Consider the following 23,309-nt stretch of genomic DNA (forward strand, 5'->3'; position numbering starts at 1 on the left):
GACTGAAATTCTCAATAAAATCCAGAGCTCTCAGAGTCTCAGGACTATTCAACAGTGTTTCTTCCTGGTTAAAGTTGGCAAAGCCAAGACAAAAAGGAAAGTCAAGTCCCCAAACTGCTCTCTGTTGTAAGGAACAACATCCACATCAGTGGTGATGAAATCATCACTTTGTGGATCTGGAGCCTTCGAAGTGAAATTAAAAAAATGAATAATCAGGAGCTGCTCAAACTCCCAATAAGCTGGTCCACAAATTCAGGAAAAACAACTTCCAAGAGGATTTAGGGATGTGAAGAGCCTCAGTCCTGCTCTCTATTCAGGAAAAACAACTTCCAAGAGGATTTAGTGGTGTGAGGAGCCTCAGTCCTGTTCTCCTGCTCCGTGGGACTCCACATCTTTTCCCCTGGAAAGATTTCCTCTGCTCTCTGCACGTTCCATCTTTCCCTGCCCTGCTCTGTCCCCCTCCCCAGGGGACACGAGGGACACACCTGCCTGCTGGCCCGGGGAGCCCTGCTGAGAGGGAATCACAGAATTCCAGAATGCTTTGGGTTGGCAGGACCTTAAATCCCACCTCATTCTCCCCCTGCCACGGGCAGGGACACCTTCCTCGGCACGAGCTCCCAAAGAAACCACTGCCTGCCTTAAAAATGAAAAACTTTGGCTTCAGGATGGGGATAAAAAGTCTTGTGTGCATCTTAATAACAGACTAAAGTGACTTATAATTAGCTCCCACTAAGCACTGCTGAAGGAAGAATATTAAAGACTGAATTTTAAATGAATTAAGGTGATGGGAACGATCTGCATTTCCTTGTCCTATAGATTACTTTGCTGACTACTTTTTTTTTTTCTTTTCCTGGAGGGCCTTTTAATTATGCACAGAAATCTCATCAACCACAGAGGAAGAAGGTCAGAACAATTAGTCTAAAACAAACACTTCAGCATAATGCACCATAATGATTATTTTTGCAACAATCAGTTAGGAAGCTCCGGGAACATTTGATGCATTTTAAACTCGATCATTATCAGATTTTTCCGAATAATCATCACAACAATTCGGCAAATCACCAAGTTGAGCTTTGAAATCACTGCTGCTGGGGCGTTACATGTGCTCCACGCTGCACTCACTGAAGGAACAAGCCCCACTTGGAAAGGAAACACGGAAAGGGAATTTGTGCTGAAGGATGGATTCGGTTACTCGTGCTGCCACTCTCCAAACTTTATGAGCCGCCTCAAAACAGTCTTATTTTCGTGGGTTTGTTCATTTTAGGGCTGTTCACATAAACCTGGAGTGGCAAAGTTCTGATCACGGAATCATGGAATGGTTTGGGTTGGAAGGGACCTTAAAAACCATCTTATTCCACCCCCTGCCATGGGCAGGGACACCTTCCACCAGCCCAGGTTGCTCCAAGCCCCATTCAACCTGGCCTTGGACACTTCCAGGGATCCAGGGGCAGCCACAGCTCCTCTGGACCAGCTGATGTGTGTAGGGATAAATTATGTGTATGGATAAAAGCAACCAGAAAGGGAATTAATGCCCCTATTTCCTGGAGAGCCACCCCAGCAGCAGCGTTTGTAAAAGCAAACCCTGCGCTCGCTGGGAGGGGAATTTTATAGAGCAGCTCACCAGGATTACACCTGGATCATGTTATTTCCTTCTATTCTTGGCATGTTTTTTGTCTCCAGCTCTGTCCTGGTTTCATTCTCTCACTTGTTCTGTTTGAAGCACAGACAGGAGCTGCTGCAAGGCGAGCAGAGGACCCCCCACCCCCCACCCCGAGCGTTCAGTCCAGGCTTGGGCCACTTCATCCTCAGCCAACAGAACGAGTACATTTGTTTTGCAGTCCTTTCCAGCTCTGTAGTCAAGGATACAACGATATCCTCCGTGCCAGAAGATGGATCTGTTCAGAAGAACTGCTCCCCACTGGCATTTACTCCATCAAACCTGCCACGGAGGCAGCGTCTGTCCAATAACTTCTTACTTAAAGTAAAGGCATTATTTATAAAATCCAGCTCGGCAACAAAAGCCATAAATCTTCCTGAAAGGCAGCTGGAGTGGCAGTGAATGCTGCTTGTTTTTTGGCTGAGGGGTGTCAGGAGGGAGGGCTCTGCAGTGGTCAGGCACTGGGATGTTCTCTTGGGATTGAGGTGACACGGGCAACAAGGGGGGGCAAAATTCCATGATTTCCACGAATCAGCTGGCACAGGGAGGACATGGAGCTGCTGGAGGGAGAACAGAGGAGGCATCAAGATCATCAGAGGGATGGAGCAGCTCTGCTGGGAGGAAAGGGGAGAGAACTGGGATTGTTCAGCCTGGAGGAGAGAAGGATTCAGGGAGATCTGAGAGCCCCTCGCAGGGCCTAAAGGGGCTCCAGGAGAATTGGAGAGGGACTGGGGACAAGGGATGAAGGGACAGGTCAAGGGGGAATGGCTTCAAAGTGGTTTACATGGGATATTGGGAAGGAATTGCCGGCTGGGAGGGTGGGAAGGGGCTGGGAAGAAATTCCCAGAGAAGCTGTGGCTGCCCCTGGATCCCTGGAAGTGTCCAAGGCCAGGTTGGAGCAACCTGGGACAGTGGGAGGTGTCCCCGCCCGTGGAAAAGAGTCGGGATAAGCTGAGCTTTAAGGTCCCTTCCATCCCAAACCATTCCATGATTCCATGAAACGTGGTGCTGAAGTTCCCAGCAGAGCTGGGAAGGTCATCCCCAACCCCCAAGCAGCACCTCCCTCACACAGGTTTCCTGTCCGAGTCCAACCAGCCTTGTCCCACCAATTCCACCCTAGAAGGAGGTACATCACATGGTGTACCTTCCCAAATTTCTGGGCACTATTACAAGCTGCTCCTGCTGAATGAACAACCACCCTCATCCCTGAGCCATGCCCAGCACCAGGTAGTAAACAGGGAGCAGTTACACAGAGCAGAGCTACAACCCTTCCCTCACTCCCTGACCCCTGTGTGAAGGTGAGAACACTCCCTGCTCACTCCCTGCTCTCTTTTCAAGCACAGACTGGCAGCCAAGAAGAGGTTTTGTGGCAAATATATTCCACAGACAACATTTAACCCTCTTGCTCCCATGGGTGACACCACAGTCAAGATTTTTCCACAAAACCCACCTTTTTTTGAGGCAGGGTTTCTCCACGCCAGCAATAATTAATTGAGATACTTTCATTCTTAAGCAGCTCAGAAAAGCACTGGCAGCAGAATTTATCCCAGATTTATCTTGCTAAGCAGAGCTGATTGTGCTTTCAACAGACTTATCAAAGCAGATTCAAGGAATCTCTATTATATTTGGAGCAGAGTGGCAGAAAGTGTCTCACAGAAAGTCTACCTGGAAAACTAATTAAATAGGCTCAGACAGGAGCATTTTCATGTGGGCTGGGAATTAATTGAAAGGCAAAATGCAAAAGGTAATGACGAATATTAATGTGCTGACTGGGTGGCAATATCTAGTGAGGGGGATTTTTATCTGCTGTGGGCAGGGGGATGTTACAGAGGGACATTAAACCCCACGTGATTTCAATCAGGGAAAAATCAGCTTTATACCCACACAGGCTTGGGAGGAAACACCTTCAGCAGAAGTGGGAACTGGTGAAGTGAGCAGGGGCTCAGGGACACCATTCCTTCACATTTTCTTTCAGTGGATCCACTTGATTATCCATCTTATAAATTATCAATATATATATAAATACCTGCTGTTCAGGACAGAAGCTACAGACAACTGTTTTCCCAAAGAAACACACAAGACTGCGAAACCATTTATGTTTCACTCCAGTGGGTTTTTCCCACTCAACTCCTCATTATCACATAACTGAGTTTCCATTGAATAAATTCCAGGACACTTAAAAATTATGGGATAAGGAGCAGTTCAATTTTACTATTTTGCATAAAGAGCTCAGAGGTTATTGCACACTTGAGTGTAGAAACCAGCAGCAACAACTGCAAGAGGTTTGAAATCTCATTTTGGGAGATGTGGGAACTCCACCTGCCCTGGAGGAGGAGGGGATTGCTGAGGGGGGTCACGGGTAAGGAGAGTCTCAGGTAACAATTCATTTCCTCCCCAGAAAATGGCACTAAACTGTAATTTTAGGCTCGGTTTTAGGGCAGCACAGGAGCCCCAGGGTTGGGCTCAGCAGCCCATCGTTGTGGTGTCGTGGTGGGCACCTTCTCTGGGGGAATGTTTGGGCTGGGCACACAAAGGAGCAAAACCTTCTCCACCTACAAACTGCCTGGGATTAACTGAGCTGGGCTGAAACTACTTTAATAAAACAGCTGCACGAGGGTTGATCTAAAAGTCCCCACTCAGGTGAGCTTGGGCTGAAAGGTTGTTTCTCTTACTTCAAACATTGTTGGAATTATTAAACTATTCTCAAATTTGCTCTGCCCTAGGAGGAGCAAATTATGGGATGGCACAAGAAACACCATGGCCAGAAATCATGGAACAATTTGGGTTGGAAGGGACTTTAAAGATCACCCAGTGCCACCCCTGCCATGGGCAGGGACACCTTTCACCAGCCCAGGTTGCTCCAACCTGGCCTTGGACACTTCCAGGGATCCAGGGGCAGCCACAGCTTCTCTGGGAATTCCACCCCAGCCCCTCCTCACCCTCCCAGCCAGGAATTCTTTCCCAATATCCCACCTAAACCTACTTTCCCAGCTTAAAGCATTCCCGTTGTTCCACCACTCCAGGAAGGAGCCAGCCCAGACAGTCGTGTTCACCCTGGAATTGCTCCAGTGAATTGGGAAAGCACTTTAGGTAATAATTAAAGATCAGATCCATCTCTCTGGCAGAAGATGAGGGAAATAAAACGGGGCCACAAGACTCATCAGTTCTCCAAAAACTGCTGAGACTTTCCTTTGAGTCGGGAGCTGTAAAGGGAAAACACTCAGGACTTGAGAAACCTGTAATCAAAATTTTGCATCTTTGGGTTCTGCTGGTACTGCTGTGGCTGAAAAATAGGGTTTTATTCCAGTGGTGTGAATCACACTCAGTGATCCCTTATTCATGATGAAAAACCTAAGCTGGCCCCCAAACACAGCAGGTCAGGCAGTCGGTGGAAGCTGGGAAATAATTTTCTAGAGCTGCCTAAAACCAAGGATGTTGTTTCTTAGTTAAAAAAAAAGAAAATGCAAAATAAAAAAAGGATTTGAGAATTACCACTTGGCTTTCCTGAGCCCAAAGACAATCGAGGTCTCCTGGAGAAGGCCCTCAGCTGAGAGGAGGAAATGCAGCAGCACATTCCCTGAATTTGCTGGGAAAAACCCCCTCAGGGTGGGTTTGGAGGAGTCAGAGCCTCTGGATGCTGCCGAGTGCTTTGTGCTGGATCCTGCTGCTGGAAAGCTGGAATTCTGCACAACTCCACGTGCTCCTGACCCTCCTGAGGGTGCTTTGGTGCTCCTTTGGCCTTTAACAGCCTTAAAAACTGCTGGTGGACCTTGTCTCCTGGTGCTCAGGGAAAGCTGGGAGCACCACGCTGAGCAGTTGGAAGGAAAGGGAATCACCGGCTGAATCCATTCCCTCCCGACTTCTAAATGTGGAAATCCCTCCTCACACATTCCTGTCAAAGATCTGGCTCCTGAGCTGGCACAACAAACCCCCCCTGGATGCTCTTGCAAGGAGTAGACTCTGTTCTTGCTCTGCTCAAAGGGTTTCCCCCCTCCTCATCCTGCTGGGCAAAAAGAGCATTTTTCGCTCTCACCCCGGCAAAGGAATCATCCAGTTTGTTCTTCCATGGGAAGGAAAAGGAGAAGGAATATTGGACTGAAAAGGGAAGTTGTTCAGCACCTCAAGGTCCCAACTCAGAGCATCCAAACCACTGTCTCTGCCCAGGGACTGATGTGGGACCAAAGGGAGAGAGGCCAAGGGGAATAGGGGCTGTTTGAGCCTCCCCCAGCAGGGAGGTGGCAGAGCCACAAGGAGGCAAAACACTGATTGACTGTGGGGTTGTGAGCCTTGAAGCCACTGAATCCCAGGATCCCTGAGGTTGGAAAAGCCCTCCCAGCCCATGGATGCCCCCTGTGCCCATCTTGTCCCCCAGCCCAGAGCACTGAGTGCCACGGCCAGGCCTTCCTGGGACACCTCCAGGGCTGGGCACTCCAAACCTCCCTGGGCAGCCCCTGCCAAGGCCTCACCACCCTTTCCAGGAGGAAATTCCTCCTCCTGTCCCACCTGAGCCTCCCCTGGCACAGCCTGAAGGGATGGCACAACACCTTGACCTCAGAACAGGAGATGAGAGGGGAAAAACTGGGAACTATTAATTTTCTTTTCCTATTTTATAACATGGTAATATTACACCTGCAGCTGATCACGAGATTCTGTTGTAACCAAATGCATTTTGAGTGTAAATACACCTGAAACTGGATGTTTACATCTCTGCCACGGGCTCTGGAAGGTCCAAAGGGCTGAGCTTGGCAGGTGCTCACATATAATTTCCCGTTTGCTGGGAGGCAAAAGCCTTCCTGGAGCATGTTCCCAACTGTCTGCTGCTTGATCCACTCCTAATTGACCCAGGGAAAATCATCAAACAAATCTCCACTTATCTCAGGCTGGAAGCTCAGAGTGTGCAGGTAAATGAAGATGGAAAACAAGTCAAGGGAAACCCAAATTAACATCACTCTTCTAAGAAGGTTGGGCATGAATATGGATGATGCATTAGGGGAGTGACTGATGGATGACCCAGAACTCATCAGAGTAATGGCTTTCCTTGAGTAATGGAAGTTCCTCTTTCAAAATGAAACATGAGAGTCACTTAAATACCTTTCAGACACACCCCCCCAAAAAAACCCCTTGGCTCTTTCATTTAAGCACTGTTTTCTCTAGAATTTCTGTAGAATTTCTGTAGAATTTCTGTAGAATTTCTGTAGAATTTCTGTAGAATTTCTGTAGAATTTCTGTAGAATTTCTGTGGAATTTCTGTGGAATTTCTGTGGAATTTCTGTGGAATTTCTGTGGAATTTCTGTGGAATTTCAAAAGGAAAAATAAATCTTCCTGCTTTCAATGTGGTGCCCCTTTAGTCAAAATAAACACTCCAAACTTCTGTCCCTGTGAATCCCTTGGCTTTGCTGTCCTGGCTTTGTCAGTGGTCAGCAGTTCTTTCCTCAAGGTAGAGGAAGGGTCCTGCTCCACCTGAACATGGAGAGGTTGGAGATAAGGTAGGTTCCACGCCCGAGGGCACAGGTGGAAAATAGGCTCAGCCAAAGGAGTTGGGATATTGGAAAACCCAGCTAATGCTCTGGGGGACACTGCTCTGCTCACTCAGATGTTCTGGGAGCTTGTGGGCTCACAAAGGATGAAGGAATAATGGGATTGAGCCCTGCAGCCAGCTCAGGGTCCCAGAATAACACAGAAGTGGAGCTGCTGGAGAGAGTCCAGAGGAGGCCACGGAGATGCTCCCAGGGCTGGAGCCCCTCTGCTCTGGAGCCAGGCTGGGAGAGCTGGGGCGGTTCATCTGGAGAAGAGAAGGCTCCAGGGAGAGCTGAGAGCCCCTCCCAGGGCCTAAAGGGGCTCCAGGAGAGCTGGAGAGGGACTGGGGACAAGGCATGGAGGGACAGGACACAGGGAATGGCTTCCCAGAGTCAGAGTTACATGGGATATTGGGAATAGAATTCCCAGAGAAGCTGGTGTGGAGATGGATGGAGATCTGAACATATCTAAGGACACAGATCTGCTGGGATGGGTCCAGAGGAGGCTCCAGGATGATCAGAAGATGGAGCAGCTCTGCTGGGAGGAAAGGCTGGGAGAGCTGGGATTGTTCAGCCTGGAGAAGAGAAGCTTTGGGGTGACCTGATTGTGGCCTTCCAGGACCTGAAAGATCTACAGGAAAGATGGAGAGAGACTTTGGACAAGGGATGGAGGGACAGGACACAGGGAATGGCTTCCCACTGCCAGAGGGCAGGGACAGATGGGATATTAGGAAGGAATTGCTGGCTGGGAGGGTGGGGAGGCCCTGGCCCAGGTTGCCCAGAGAAGCTGTGGCTGCTCCTGGATCCCTGGAAGTGCCCAAGGCCAGGCTGGAGCAACCTGGGCTGGTGGGAGGTGTCCCTGCCCATGGCAGGGGTGGAATGAGATGCTCTTTAAGATCCCTTCCAACCCAAACCATGCTGGGATTCCATGATTATCCCTGCTGAAGTGTCTCCTGCCTTTCCCATGCTCCTCTCCCGAGCTTCTCCTGAATCCTTTGGTCTAAACTCTTCCCATCAGGCCGGAAGGTACAAAAAAGGCTCCGTGTTGTTGTCACTCCCCGTGAAGTAAAATTGCCTTTGTGAAGGGAACTTTGCCAAGGAATTCACCAAAAAGGGAGGGAAATGGCATTTGAGGTCACTTTTTCTGCTCAGGTTTCCAAAGCAGGCCTGGAAAACCAACACCATCAGGGTTTATGTTTCATTGTATTGCATTTGCTGTTTGATGGTCTGGTAACACTTTAATAGTCTTCGATGAGCATTTAATTTAGATTTAATAGGGCAGCTTCTCTGTTGTAATTAAATATCAATTGATTGTTCAAAGAGCACTTGCTAGATTTAATATCTAAGAGATAAACCTGCTTGGCTGTGTAATTAACTCCAAACACAACAATAAAAGCACAATTAAATCTCTAGAACACAGAAACTTGTAAAAAAGTTTATCAACCCGGTGGACACGAGGGGAATTAAAGGAAAATGATGTTAAAATCGGGCTCTAGCAGTGATTCTGAGAGCTAATTAATTAGTTTGGTTAACTATTGATGATTTTGACCTTTGATGTAGAGACTCCTTTGAGGTGGAAATCAAACAACGAAAGTGGTTGTTCCCACTGGGATTGGGATCAAGGGAGAGTTTTCTTCAAACAGGTATAGGAAAAATGTCAGGCATCTAATGGAATTTTAATGCTTTTTTCCTGCATTAATAGTTAGTGTTTATCCTATCTGCACTTAAATATTCAGCCTTTTCAATATTTAACTTCGCCATACTTCAGAAACAGGTAATTAATTCCCACTCTGCTTTTCTTTTATTTGCCTTTGCCGTTTTTCCTGCAGATTTTTTTTTTTTTCCACAAGGTGACTTAAAGGTGGAGCACCCAAAAAAATCAGCCCCTGCCAAGGCCTGACCACCCTTTCCATGAAAAAATTCCTCCTGAAAACGTCCTATAACCGCTCAGTGCACACAAAGGCAGAGCTTTTTTGTCCTAAATCGCTTTTTAGGATCAACTGTGCCATGTGAATCTGGATTGAAACCAGGCACTTCCCTGGCACTACTTACAGTTAGATTGGATTTTTAGGCTGTGCTTGGATATCTCATTTCTCCCCCAAATTAGCCCCGACCTCCTGGAACTCCCGGGGTCCAATTTCCCACTATGCAAATCTCACAAAAACCAGCAAAAGCTTAAAGGCTTTGCAGCCGAGCACCGGAGCGATCCAGCCCTCCGGAGAATTAATGGAAAAACCTCCCGTTGACTTTTCCAGGCATTAAGAGCAGACCCCGGGCTGACTTTCTAATCTGCAAAGGGGAAAATAATTGAGATTTCCAGCAAATTGGCTCGGTGGTGTTTGAACACTCTCCACGTTCCTGCTGGGAAACGCTCCGCGTGGGTTTTTATCCCAAAGATAAAACTGCTTCCATAAAAAATACTCGGTTAAAATGCTTCTTGGAGAAGGTCCCATCCCTGAAAGATGCATTTGCTGAGGATATTTCAGCCCAGATTTTCTCATTTGCCATCACCCCATTGCCACCAGAGTGGTAATTGCTCATATCATCCCTTTCTAAGCAGGCAGGAACTTTTCCTCCTCTTCCCTTTCCTCCTGCCAAAATCCTTCCCACTCCTTCTTTAGGGGCTGCTTTTCTTCCCCCTCAACCTTTTATTCCAGCAAGGAAATAATTAAAGCCCAAACATTTCCAGCACTGGCACGACAGGAAGGATATAAAGCAACAATTGAGCATCCAGAGAGTAAAAAAATTCAGGTTTTTGTGTGACTCACCCAGAGCTCCTTTTTCCCAGGAACCAACCACGGTCATCCCTCTCTTCCTGAAATTCCAGCTCAGCTGTGGAGAAGCTTTAATGGCTGGAGCTGTGGCAAGGGCGGGTCAGGCTGGAAATCAGGGAAAGGCTCTTTCCCCAGATGGTGGTTGGGTTGGACTGGATGGTCCTTTTGGGTCCCTCCCAGCTCAGGATATTCCATGATTCCATGAAAAGCAAGGTGTTGGCCCTTTCCTCCTGCAGAAAGAAAGGACACAGGAATTTCTTAAAATGTAATAACTGGGTGTTCAACCTGAAATTTTAGTGAGAGAAGGAGATGAAAACCCTAAATTTCAGAATTCCAGCAGGAATGCAACTGCTCTGCCTTCACAGTGGATTTGTGCTAATTCAGGAAATCGGTTCTGCAGCAGTTTTTGCTTATTTTATTTATCACAACTGGCATCCTAATTAGCACTAATTGCCACTTATTGGCATCCCTGCCCACGGCAGGGAGTTGGAACAAGATGGTCTTTAAGGTCCCTTCCAACCCAAACCAGTCTGGGATTTACAAGAAGGAAAAAACAGGAGAACTTTTCCTGACCAGACTCCAGGAAAACCCTCTCCCTCCCCACCCCCCAAAAAATATCATTCCCTGCCAAAATAGGTAATTTACTCCTTTGCCCACATCCTTTTCTTCACTCCAATGTGTCTCCACTGCAGCATCACCCCAAACCTGCTGCGTTCTCCCTTTCCAAAGGGATGTTCCAAAATGCACGTTCGCTCCCACGGAAAATCAGAGCTGTGCAAATCAACATCATGGAAGCATAGAATCCCAGAATCAGCTGGGTTGGAAGGGACCTCTGAGATCATCCAGTCCAACCCTTGATCCAACCCCACCGTGGTTCCCAGCCCATGGCACTGATGCCACATCCAGTCTGTCCTTAAACACCTCCAGGGATGGAGAATCCACCCCTTCCCTGGGCAGCCCATTCCAATGGCTGAGCACCCTCTCTGTAAAATCCTCTTCCTGGATTCCCGGTGCTTCCTGGATTCTGAGTGCTCCTTTCTCTTTCCCAGTGCCACCAGCTGGTTAACTCTGCTGTCTAAACCCATTTGGCACGGCACAGGAAGAACTCCTGATGTTCAGATTAATTTGTTATTCATGAAATAATCATCCTCAACATCTTTTAGAACTCTAGGAGACTGAGCATGGTCATCCAGCTGTTCCCATGTCCTTCCCCAGCCCATGTTAGCTGCTGGGAATTCCTAGGGAATATTATCTAAATGTGATTAAATCATCAGAAGCTGATGAAAACTCACAGGAAATATTAATTAAAGGTTATTAAAGTGTAATAATGACCATACTGGGTCAGACCAAAGGTCCATCCAGAGGGGTTGGTGTGACAGGTACGCTTCATGGGCTTATTGGACTGGATCCTCATCCGTGGGTTTTCTTTCTCCTCTTCCTTCTCATTCTCTCTCCCTTCCCACACAGAGCCATTTATACAGGGAGAAAAATATCTATATTTTATAGAGGGATCCACAGATGGGTTTGTTTCTTTGGGAGGGGCCAAGGGGTGTTCCTAAGGTGGGAATGGAGACATGATTTCAAGCCTGCAAATCCACTGGAATTCCCAAAAGGACCTTGCCTGCTGTTCCCCTCAGCTGCCCCTCTTTGCTCCAGCTCACTCTTGGCCACCCCCCTCCAGCTCCTGGGAGGGGGTTCTGAGTGCCAGGGGTGTCCCTGTGGGCTCCGGGGGATCCCAGAGGATGAACATCCCTGTCCCAGAGCAGGGGGGCAGTGGGAGGGAGGGGTAGCTCCTCCTCCTTCCCTTGGCTCCCCTGCACCCCGGGGGAGGGTTGGGAATGGAGCTGGGCACATCCTGCTCTCCAGAAAACGGCCAAGGCCAGGGGAGAGGCTCATCCCAAAGCCCCCCTTCCACGGCTCCCGTGGCAGCAGTGCCCCCCCAGGGCTGGCACAATCCCTGCCTGCCCAGGGGCAGCTCCCTCTGCCTCCCCATCACTCCCAGGGCAGCTCCTACACTGTTGTAGTTTGAGACCCCCAGAAATCCAATTTCCCAGTCCAAGCCTCCCTCCCACAACTCACCCCAGTGTGAGAGGGGCTTTCCAGACACACCACAAGACTGAATGGGGGGGGAAGGGAATTCCATTACAATTATTGCACAAATAGATGTTATAATACATTATAGACACAATCTTAACTCTCTCTCCTATGGTAAAGCAATATGGGGGTCTCAAACTACAACACAGCGTTTGGGTTCTCTGCTCCTGGACCTTCAACCTTCCCAGGCACAATTCCCTGGGCTCTCTATCCCATGGTGGGATGGGAACCCCCTGGGAAGGGGCTCTTAGCACAGAGCCTTAGCAGTGGGAATGTTGGAATTGCTGCAGACAGGGGGATGATTCCCCCCTGAGCTGTCCTGCTGAGCCATCTCTGCAGGCAGGGCAAGGTGCCCACGCTGGGAATCCATCTGAGACACACCCACTGATGGCCTGGAACAGGATTTATGGGTGTTATCCACCAGGGATAGCTGGGAATGGAGCTGTGCACATCCTGCTCTCCACAAAATGGGAAAGGGCAGGGGAGAGGCTCCTCACAAACCCCCCATTCCATGGATCCCGTGCCAGTGGTGGCCCCACAGGCTGCCTGTCCCTCAGCATGTCCATGGCCAACTTCCAGCTGGGACATGTGCTGGGCAGGAGGGGGGAATAAATCTGCTGGATGTGCCACAACTCCTGTTTAAAGGACTGGAGTTTCCCTTTGGAGAACAGTGTTACAATTTCCAACCCTCAAAACCTTTCCAGAAGGGCCCACAAACACACCCTACATTCCCATTTGGAGGCAAACCTTGAGATGTGTTTGCACAAGGATTATTTTCATCAGGCTGCCAGTTAAAGGGGTTTTCACACTGCTGGGTTTGCAAACCGATTTTTTCCTCCTCCTGCTTTCACTGAGCATCACAAAGAAACCAGGATGTGTTTTTTTAACATCCTTACTGATTCCTTGACTCTGAGATCATCAAGAAATAAAGGCAGAGCAAAGTTACAGTGAAGGGAAATATTGGGGTGAGGCTGCTCTTCCTCCTCCTCCTCAGAGACTCCTGAGAGCAGGATCTCAGGATCCTGAGCCAAGGATCTGCTGCTCCCCATCCTCAGGAGCTGAGAGAAGGATCTGCTGCTCTCCATCCTCAGGAGCTGAGCCAAGGATCTGCTGCTCCCCATCGCCAGAGCCCTGGAACTGCACATCCCGCCCTGCAGGACCGGGAGGTGTCACCGTGGCGAGGGGAGCCTTGGGATCCTCGAGATTTCTCCTCTGTTCCCTCCAAAAACTGGCCAGAAGAAATGTCATCGAATACATCAAAGCCGGGAGGGAGCAGCTCGTTAACCCTTTAAGCACCACCCTGCCCGGGGCTCTGCTTTTCCGTGCAGACAATCTGCTTTTTTCAGATGTTGCTTAGTGTTGATTCGTTTCAAGGACACAGTTGGTGCAGCAGAAATCACGGCTTTAGTTCACCGAGGAAAACAATTAAGTGTCCAATTCCCACCTCTGCTCTGGGGATGATATAATTGCTCTTCTTCACTGGAGAATCCCAGAGTGGTTTGGGTGGGAAGAAACCTTAAAAGAATATGAGTTTCCAATGCCCTGCCATGGGCAGGGACTCCTTCCACCAGCCCAGGTTGCTCCAACCTGGCCTTGGACACTTCCAGGGATCCAGGGGCAGCCACAGCTTCTCTGGGCAACCTGGGCCAGCCCCTCCCCACCCTCCCAGCCAGGAATTCCTTCCCAACCTCCCATCTCTCCCTGCCCTCTGGCAGTGGGAAGCCATTCCCTGTGTCCTGTCCCTCCATCCCTTGTCCCCAGTCCCTCTCCAGCTCTCCTGGAGCCCCTTCAGGCCCTGCAAGGGGCTCTCAGCTCTCCCTGGAGCCTTCTCTTCTCCAGGGGAACCCCCCCAGCTCTCCCAGCCTGGCTCCAGAGGGGCTCCACCCTTGGAGCATCCCATGGCTCCTCTGGACTCTCTCCAGCAGCTTCACATCCTCCCTGTGCTGTTCCCAGGGCTGGAGCAGCTCTGCAGGGGGGTCTCAGCTGAGGGGGCAGAGGGGCACAATCCTCCCCTCACTCTGCCCACACTGAGGGATCAGCCCAGGGCACGGTTTTGGGTGCCAGGGGCACCATCCCCTCTCTTTACCTGGGCTGTGCTTTTTGGGACCCCCCAAGACACTAATCAGCCTTGAACACGTCCCCAGTGTGGGTTTGCAGCGTGAGATCCCTTCATTCCTCCCTGACTCCTGCTGTTGGACACTGGAGCACCCCTGGGCTGGCCAGGGCTGACAGGAATGAGGTAGAATCAGCACAGAACGAGCAGTTATTTCCCTCTCCAAGCACTGACAGTGCAGGCAGACCCTCAATAACAGAAAATACCCTTATTTCTTACAGGAAGGAGGATGGTAGAGTGAAGTGAAGGGCCCCTGTCAAACAACAATCCCATTTGTGGAGAATACAGGTATTTACCTCTCACAAAGCCATCACTAAAACCTGCTCCAGCCCAGCCACATGTCACTAACATCAGCCAGGCCCCAAATCTCTCCCCATCATCTCCTAGGCCTGATGTGCTGCCACCAATGTCTTTGTCTAGCAAAGAATATGCTGTTCCAAGCCATCAGTGGGTGTGTCTCAGGTGGATCTCACACCGTGGGCACCTCACCCTGCCTGGAGGGGACAGCTCAAAGGGGGAAAATCATCCCCCTGTCTGCAGCAACTCCCAAAATTCCCACTGCACAGGAGTTGTGGCACATCCAGCAGATTTATTCCCCCCTCCTGCCCAGCACATGTCCCAGCTGGAAGTTGGCCATGGACATGCTGAGGGACAGGCAGCCTGTGGGGCCACCACTGGCACGGGATCCATGGAGTGGGGGGGTTTGTGAGGAGCCTCTCCCCTGCCCTTTCCCATTTTGTGGAGAGCAGGATGTGCACAGCTCCATTCCCAACTATCCCTGGTGGATAACACCCATAAATCCTGTTCCAGGCCATCAGTGGGTGTGTCTCAGATGGATTCCCAGCGTGGGCACCTTGCCCTGCCTGCAGAGATGGCTCAGCAGGACAGCTCAGGGGGGAATCATCCCCCTGTCTGCAGCAATTCCAACATTCCCACTGCTAAGGCTCTGTGCTAAGAGCCCCTTCCCAGGGGGTTCCCATCCCACCATGGGATAGAGAGCCCAGGGAATTGTGCCTGGGAAGGTTGAAGGTCCAGGAGCAGAGAACCCAAACGCTGTGTTGTAGTTTGAGACCCCCATATTGCTTTACCATAGGAGAGAGAGTTAAGATTGTGTCTATAATGTATTATAACATCTATTTGTGCAATAATTGTAATGGAATTCCCTTCCCCCCCCATTCAGTCTTGTGGTGTGTCTGGAAAGCCCCTCTCACACTGGGGTGAGTTGTGGGAGGGAGGCTTGGACTGGGAAATTGGATTTCTGGGGGTCTCAAACTACAACAGTGTAGGAGCTGCCCTGGGAGTGATGGGGAGGCAGAGGGAGCTGCCCCTGGGCAGGCAGGGATTGTGCCAGCCCTGGGGGGGCACTGCTGCCACGGGAGCCGTGGAAGGGGGGCTTTGGGATGAGCCTCTCCCCTGGCCTTGCCCATTTTCTGGAGAGCAGGATGTGCCCAGCTCCATTCCCAACCCTCCCCCGGGGTGCAGGGGAGCCAAGGGAAGGAGGAGGAGCTGCCCCTCCCTCCCACTGCCCCCCTGCTCTGGGACAGGGATGTTCATCCTCTGGGATCCCCCGGAGCCCACAGGGACACCCCTGGCACTCAGAACCCCCTCCCAGGAGCTGGAGGGGGGTGGCCAAGAGTGAGCTGGAGCAAAGAGGGGCAGCTGAGGGGAACAGCAGGCAAGGTCCTTTTGGGAATTCCAATGGATTTGCAGGCTTGAAATCATGTCTCCATTCCCACCTTAGGAACACCCCTTGGCCCCTCCCAAAGAAACAAACCCATCTATGGATCTCTCTATAAAATATAGACATTTTCTCCCTGTATAAATGGCTCTGTGTGGGAAGGGAGGGAGAATGAGAAGGAAGAGGAGGAAGAAAACCCCCGGATGAAGATCAAGCCCAACAAGCCCAGGAAGCACATACCTGTCATGCCAACCCCTCTGCCAGCCTGGCACCACCATCAAGCAAAACCTGGCAGCCTGAATGAGCCTCGGTGACCTCGGGATGACATTAATTTGTCGCAGCTTCATAAGGCACATTTCAATTATCGCGGATTTTTTCGCGCCGACGTGGGGACGAGCAGCCTGTCAGCACCGGCTGATTGGAAATGTGATGCAATTATCATCAAGCCCTAGTAAAGGATTTTAAATTAAAGACAACTTGGTCTGTAAATACTTTGTGTCTGCATTATTGTTCTCTCTTCCTAATGGCTTTTGGCACAGGCCTTGTCAGTGGTTTATTGTACAAGCCTTTGGCTGCGACAGCGTCTCCTATGAATAAATCATACACTTCACTAAGCACCAGACGATGGCAAAATGCAACAGCAGATGAAAAAAGCAATAAAGAACCATTACAGCTGCCTGTTCTCCTCTGCAGGTTTACATCACCAGCTGATTTAATTTGCTATTTGTAAAGGCACAGCTCACTGCAACGCCTTTGTGAAATGAAATCATAAATGTTCACGCGGGTGCGACTGAAAAGCGAGGCACCCGCTCGCTTAGGAGGTGTTTCCTCCCTCTGCAGGGCTCTTCAGCATCTCAGTGTTGCTCTTGGGGCACAAAAAGAGCATTTACAGGGGACAGAACACCTCGCTGCCACAGCTGGAAGATGCTGGAGCTGCGTGTGTGGGATGCTTGTATCACAGAAATGAAAGGGAACCACCAAGGAACAGAAATATCAGGACAAGGCTCTTCCCCCAGAGGGTGGTTGGCACTGCCCAGGCTCCCCAGGGCAGTGGGCACGGCCCCAAGGCTGCCAGAGCTCCAGGAGGGTTTGGACAATGCTCTGAGGGACAGGAGGGGATTGCTGGGGTGCCCTGGGCAGGGCCAGGGGTTGGACTGGATGATCCCTTTAGTCCCTTCACCTCAGGGTTTTCTGTGATTCCATGACATGAGGACTATTGTGGAAGGTGCACTGGTGCAGCTGAAAGGACCAGAGGAGAAACATCAGAATCTGAGAGAAAAGAGATTCATACCTGGAGATGGGACAGGGGGGATTGTTGGGGTGTCTGTGCAGGGCCGATGGTGGGACTGGATAGTCCTTGGGGGTCCTTCCCACTCAGGATCTTCCATGACTCTGTAAAAATGGGCTCCATGTGCCTTCCTGCTCTGGACAGAGCTCACCCAGTTCTGGAGCTGGAAAATACAAGTTGTTGCTCTGCCCCAAAGCTCAGGAGCACGGGAGACACAAGTGACCAAAGCATCTTCTTCCCAACCCCCAGCAACGAGGCCACACGACCCCTCTGGGACACCAAAGGGTGAGAGGAGCAAGACTGAGGGTTTAATTCAGCCCCTCTTTGCTCATCCAGCTGAACACCCTCCTGGCATGGCAGGAACAGGCTGGTCAAGGAAGAGGTGGAGTCCCCACCCCGGAGAGGTTTCAAAGCCCTGTGGATGTGGCATTTGGGGACACGGGGCAGTGGTGGCCTTGGCAGAGCTGGGGGATGGCTGGACTCAATGATCTCAGAGGGCTTTTCCAACTTGAATGATTCCATGATTTTCCAGGCCCTGTGACAGGTCACCTGGGCACAGGCAAAGCTTTGGGGTTCATAACTGATGGCTGAGGCACCGGGAGCAAACCCCACAGGCTGAGCCCAAGGGCAGGGTTTGGGGTTCCATGGCAAGGTTTTGGGGGTGGGTTTGATTATCTCAACCCACAAACCCTTTGTTGTGCTTTCTCTCCCCTGCCCAGCTGAGGAGGGGGGTGATGGAGCAGCTGGGTGGGTCAGCCAAGGTCAACCACCACAGAAACAGGGAAAATTCCATCCAGAAAAACGACAGCTGAAAAATCCATCCATCCATTTCCTGAGGTGTCCCAGTGGAGCTCTCCAGGTCTCCCCTCCACATTTCCTCTCCAGAGGAAAAGACCATCCATGGCATTCAGTCATGTTTCCAAGGGGAAACAGTTGGGATAAGGCTGAGAAAAGGGATCCTAGACCCAAGTGGGTTCATCTTTACCCCTGCAAACCAAACATCTGCCAGACCATCAGGCCATCAACACATCAATAACCCCAACAAATATCTGGATGTACATGGAAATCTGGACTTCTCAGACCTTTGCATGGAGATCACAGAGTCCTGGAATGGTTTGGGTTGGAAAGGACCTTAAAAATCATCTTATTCCCCCCCCTGCCCTGGGCAGGGACACCTTCCACCAGCCCAGGTTGCTCCAAGCCTCCTCCAACCTGGCCTGGGACAATTCCAGGGCTGGGTTTCACCTGATTGCTGGAGGCAGCTCCCAGCAGAGCCTGTACTTAGCAAAGGGATGGAATAATCCCTTTTTTTTCCCCCACACAAACCCTGCAGCTCTGACCTGCCCAGGAGCCAGGAATTCAGGAATTCCTGCTGCAGTTTCGTGCCCACCAAGGCACGGGATTGTCTGTCAGTGCTGCACCATTTGCTTCACTTTTGGTGAATATGAACACTGGGGTCTGTGAGGAGAGTGAACATTGATGGTTGGACTTGATAATATTAAAGGTCTTCTCCCACTTTAATGATTCTGAGATTCCTAAAGAGCTTCTGTCAATAATTTCCATAATTTCCCTGACAACTCCAGCTCTGATGCTTTTCCAGGAAGGTATCTTTGGTTTACAGTAAAAACACAAGCACTGACCTTTCAGAATATAATTTTTCTCTGCTGAAGCTGAATTAAGGACAGGAAAATGGAAAGCTCAAGGCTACACACTGAGTTATATTTACCTCTGTTCTGTTAAATTAATAGAAACCCAGGAGCCCTAAAAGGGGACAGCTCCACTGACATCACCTTCAGAGCACAGTCCTGATTTCTGAGGCCTGTTTGGGGTCTGTTCCAAAATTTAAGGTCACCTCACATATAATATCATCCTTGATCTTGCTAATTATTCTCCAGGGAGCCACCCCCTCCCATCCTGAGCCCAGGGACCTGCTCATGGTCACCTGGAGAGAGCAGGGAAGGCAAAAGGGGCTCTGCTGGAGGGTGCAGGGAAAGGAAGGGAGCTGGGAAGGGGCTGGAGCAGCAGGAGGGGCTGAGGGAGCTGGGGGGGCTCAGCCTGGAGCAAAGGAGGCTCAGGGGGGACCTTCTGGCTCTGCAACCCCCTGACAGGAGGGGGGAGCTGGGGGGGGTCGGGCTCTGCTGCCAGGGAACAAGGGACAGGAGGAGAGGGAACGGCCTCCAGCTGTGCCAGGGGAGGCTCAGGTGGGACAGGAGGAGGAATTTCCCCCTGGAAAAGTTGTCCAGCCCTGGCACAGTGTGGAGTCCCCATCCCTGGAGGGATTTTCAAGCCCTGTGGAAGTGGCACTTGAGGACATGGGTCAGTGGTGGAACTGGCAGTGCTGGGGATGGTTGGACTCCATGATCTCAGAGGGCTTTTCCAACCCCTACAATTCAGTGATTCCATCAAACCAGCCTGATCCAACAACACTTCCCTTATGCAGACACTTCATTAAAATCCTTTCCCTCTTCAGCCCAACTCTTCCCTCTGGGCGTGTCCCTGTTCCCTCTGGGCTGTGTTCCTGGTGGTGTTTCCAGCAGGAAAAGGACCCTCAGCCCTTCAGCCCTCTCTGAAGGCCCCACCTGAGTCCCCCTGTGCCTTTCCCAGTCGTGACCCCCACGTTTTCCATGTCTCCTCCAATGCAGCTGCCCCACTGAGCCCATCCCTGACCCTCCTCCCTGCTTTTCCCTTTTCCCCCCTGTGTCTGCAGCACTCTCCACACTCCATTTCTCATACAGCTGATCCACTTTTTGCTCCCTGTACAATCCCTTTTTACTCCAAGTCGATAAAGAGTTCTTGATTTAACCCCCATGGTCCCTCCCCACCCTTCTGGCAGCTCCTCTGCACTGGCATGGGTTGTACCTGTGCCCTTAACAGCATTTTTAAAGAGCTGCCCACTTCCCTAAACTCATTTTTTTTCCATTTGAGCTTGTTTCCCAAAGGATCTTTCCTACCAGTTCTGACCTTATTTCACTTTGCCCTAATAAAGGTCATTGGGGGTATTTTCCCTTGGTTTGGGGAGGTTTTTATCTTTTTTTAAATTCCATTTTCTGCACTGTTTATTCTTCCATATCCTTCCTCTGTATTCCATGGTCACACTCAGAAGTTCCTCCTGCCTTCCCCTTCCCAGCCAGTTTGTCCTGGTGCTCGGGATCGAAGCTGGAGGATCCCATTTTCTTCTCCAAAATTCCATATTTGAACACTACCACCTCTAACACCCCTCCCTGGGTGGCTCCACAGCCCTTTCACCCCATTCCCAGGATGGAAATCTCTGTAAGATTTTAGGTACCATGAAAGCCAGAGGAGCTGGGCAGGGATTCATGGAGCAGCTCCTTGTTTTCAGTAAGGAAACAAATGCCAAGGAGGTCAGGGACAAAGGCAGCTCCAGGAATCCTCTCCCTTTGGGCTCTTGCCTGGAAAAACCCCAGAAAATTCCCAGAGTTTTGCTCTCCCACCTAAGAATAATAACTGTGCAGATCCTTGCAAGGCTGAGAACTCCAAAACGTTGATTTGTGGAGATATTGCAGACCTGAGAAGGGGTTTTTTTGGGGGGATTTCAGGGGTTTGAGGGGCAGGGTTGTGGTCAAGTACCAAGGTTTGGCATCAAACCTGTGAGGAAAAGTTCCCACAAGGGCAATATTTCCAACTGGAAACGACCACCCAGGGGGGAGAGGAAAGGCAGATCCTCCCGTGGCCACGTTTTAAAAAGAGAGGAATGTTTCCAGCTGTAATTTATAGTTGCTGTGCTGCCACCCAGGGCTGTGATCTCCAGCTCCTGCAGCAGAGATCACCCTGCAAACAGACAGCTGCAAATGGGATAATTGGTTACTTCTGGGAGACAACCTTTAAACTCCCCAATTTATGATACAATTCAGCAGCTCCAGCAGGTTGTAAAACAACCACAGAGGAAACAGTGAAAACCTGAACCAGCCCTTAATGCATTTTTCTATTCTGGGTGGCAGAACAGGGAGCCAAGGCACGGAGTCCCTGCTCTTGAAACACTGGGGCTTGTGCAACATGCACTTATAAATTTTTAAGAGCGTTTCCTGTGGTGATGAAGCACCAAACACAGAAAGTGCATTTGGCAGCAGGCCCTGGATGTCAGCAGGATGGGGAGGAGGGGAAAAAAATCACTCACCTGTGGCAGGGTCAGCTCCCAAAGCTCTCAGTGCTGCAGGAGCTCAGGTGTCTTGAAGAAATATTTCGGTCCCTTTTCGATCACGGTTATAATGTTAAATGTCCTTTAGGATACGGGGATCTGAGGACAGAAGGGAATAATTGATTGTAAGATGCTGTGTCATGCATGAAGTGGCATAAACTAGAAATGTCTGTCTGCTTTACAGACTTGTCACATGATTTTGAGGCACAAAATTAACTGATGATAAAGAAACTGCTGTTTGGACAATCTTTGGAGCCACAGATTTACAGCCCTGGGATGGGGGAACACCCATTATGGGTATTCCCATCACTGGGAATCCATCAAGGGCTGGAGCCAGGCTGGGAGAGCTGGGGGGGTTCCCCTGGAGAAGAGAAGGCTCCAGGGAGAGCTGAGAGCCCCTTGCAGGGCCTAAAGGGGCTCCAGGAGAGCTGGAGAGGGACTGGGGACAAGGCATGGAGGGACAGGACACAGGGAATGGCTTCCCACTGGTTTAGATGGGATCTTGGGAAGGAATTTCTGGCTGGGAGGGTGGGGAGGCCCTGGCCCAGGTTGCCCAGAGAAGCTGTGGCTGCCCCTGGATCCCTGGGAGTGTCCAAGGCCGGGTTGGAGCAGCCTGGGCTGGTGGAAGGTGTCCCTGCCCATGGTAGGGGTGGCACTGGATGGGCTTTGAGGTCCCTTCCCATCCAAACCAGTCTGGGAGTTTATGAAGACAGAACTTTTCTCTTTGATTTTTATTTATGATTTTAATTTGAAATTCCAGTTGTCTCACAAATCCTCTCTTTACAGTCCTGTTCCTTGCTGACCTGGCTGCCTCTTGTCCTTCCCTTGCCAGCCATTCCCAGAAATGCTGCCAGCTCCTCCCCTGCCCCTGTGCCAACCCTGTCCCAGCCTGGCTCTGTCCCCTTGGCACCTCAGGGAGTATTTTGCTCCCAGGACACTAGACTCCCATCCCTGTTGGAGACCTGACACTGGGTCTCAGCACTTGCTGAAGAATTTAATGCTCCTGAATACCAGTCCTGCTTGATAAATCTCCACCTCTTCACCTGCCTCCATCCCCTCTCTAACTTGTTCCCTCAGAGCTCCTTATTCATATTCTCAACTTTCCCTTATTTCTTCTCTGCTGAGACTTTTGGGACTCAGGTTGTTCCAGAAATACCTCCCTGCACCTTTAGGCACCCAATGACCTTCACAAACCTGCCCACATCCCCTTTATGCTCATCTTCCTGGTGTATTTTTTCCACCTTACAGGTTTTTAACTGACACAAGAATCGAAGATATTTGGGACTTCCTTGGGGTCCAGGCTGAGCAACTCCCCGACAGATCCCACACAGCTCTGGCTCCCACGTCACCAAACAACCCCAGCCCACTCTTTCCCAGGGGAAATGTATCCCAGGGGATTTAGGAGGACACCTAGAAGGGTTTATCACATCTCTTGCTATTAATAAGGCAGAACTGTCCAGCCTGGAAGCCCCCCCAGATCCATCAATCCTTCCCACTGGCACTAGAGCTGCTCAATTTTTGTCATCAAGGGCAAGCAAAAGCCCCAGTTTTAGGTCTGCAAAACCCCTAAAGCTTCCCCAGTTCTTTTCCCAGGCAGCTGAGGTTTTACAGGAGGGTTTTTTTCCTGCCTTAAGCACTCCTGGAACTGCAGAGCTGGAGCTCCAGACAATGTCACCAGCAATATCTGTCACCTGAGTCCTTCTGCCTGAACACACCTCCAGGTTTCCAAGCTCATATTCCCAACCCACCTTTAGAAACAGGGTCTGGATTATCTGCTCGTGCCTCTTGCTCTGGATTTTCTCCAATTCCCATCAGCAAACCCTGATGGGAAGTTCAGTTTTCTGGACTAAATAAAGGCTTGGCTCTGCAAAGCCACTGCCATCCCATTTTACCTTCCTGCACACCCTCTTCATTAACAGCCTGAACTGCAAGATTCCCAGGAAAGGGCTGGAATCCAGGATGTTTCACAAAGAACAGAGGCTGCAAAAGCTGTTCCCAGTTCTTATCCTACAGCCAGTTACAAAACCATGGA

At 50.3% G+C, this 23,309-nt stretch overlaps 1 long non-coding RNA gene across 1 annotated transcript in view; it reads right to left on the reverse strand.

The window, feature by feature from the left end:
* Positions 1 to 23,309, reverse strand: part of LOC116788911 — a 62,774-nt gene that overhangs the window by 28,742 nt on the left and 10,723 nt on the right. Inside the window, exons 2-3 of the long non-coding RNA XR_004357799.1 lie at positions 21,257 to 21,376; positions 9,943 to 10,178 (exon numbers count right to left, since the gene is read on the reverse strand). This is a non-coding gene — a long non-coding RNA (uncharacterized LOC116788911). The remainder of the gene's footprint in view (positions 1 to 9,942; positions 10,179 to 21,256; positions 21,377 to 23,309) is intronic.

This window comes from Chiroxiphia lanceolata, chromosome 6, assembly GCF_009829145.1.
Source record: "Chiroxiphia lanceolata isolate bChiLan1 chromosome 6, bChiLan1.pri, whole genome shotgun sequence".
In the NCBI taxonomy this organism is placed as follows: Eukaryota; Metazoa; Chordata; class Aves; order Passeriformes; family Pipridae; genus Chiroxiphia; species Chiroxiphia lanceolata.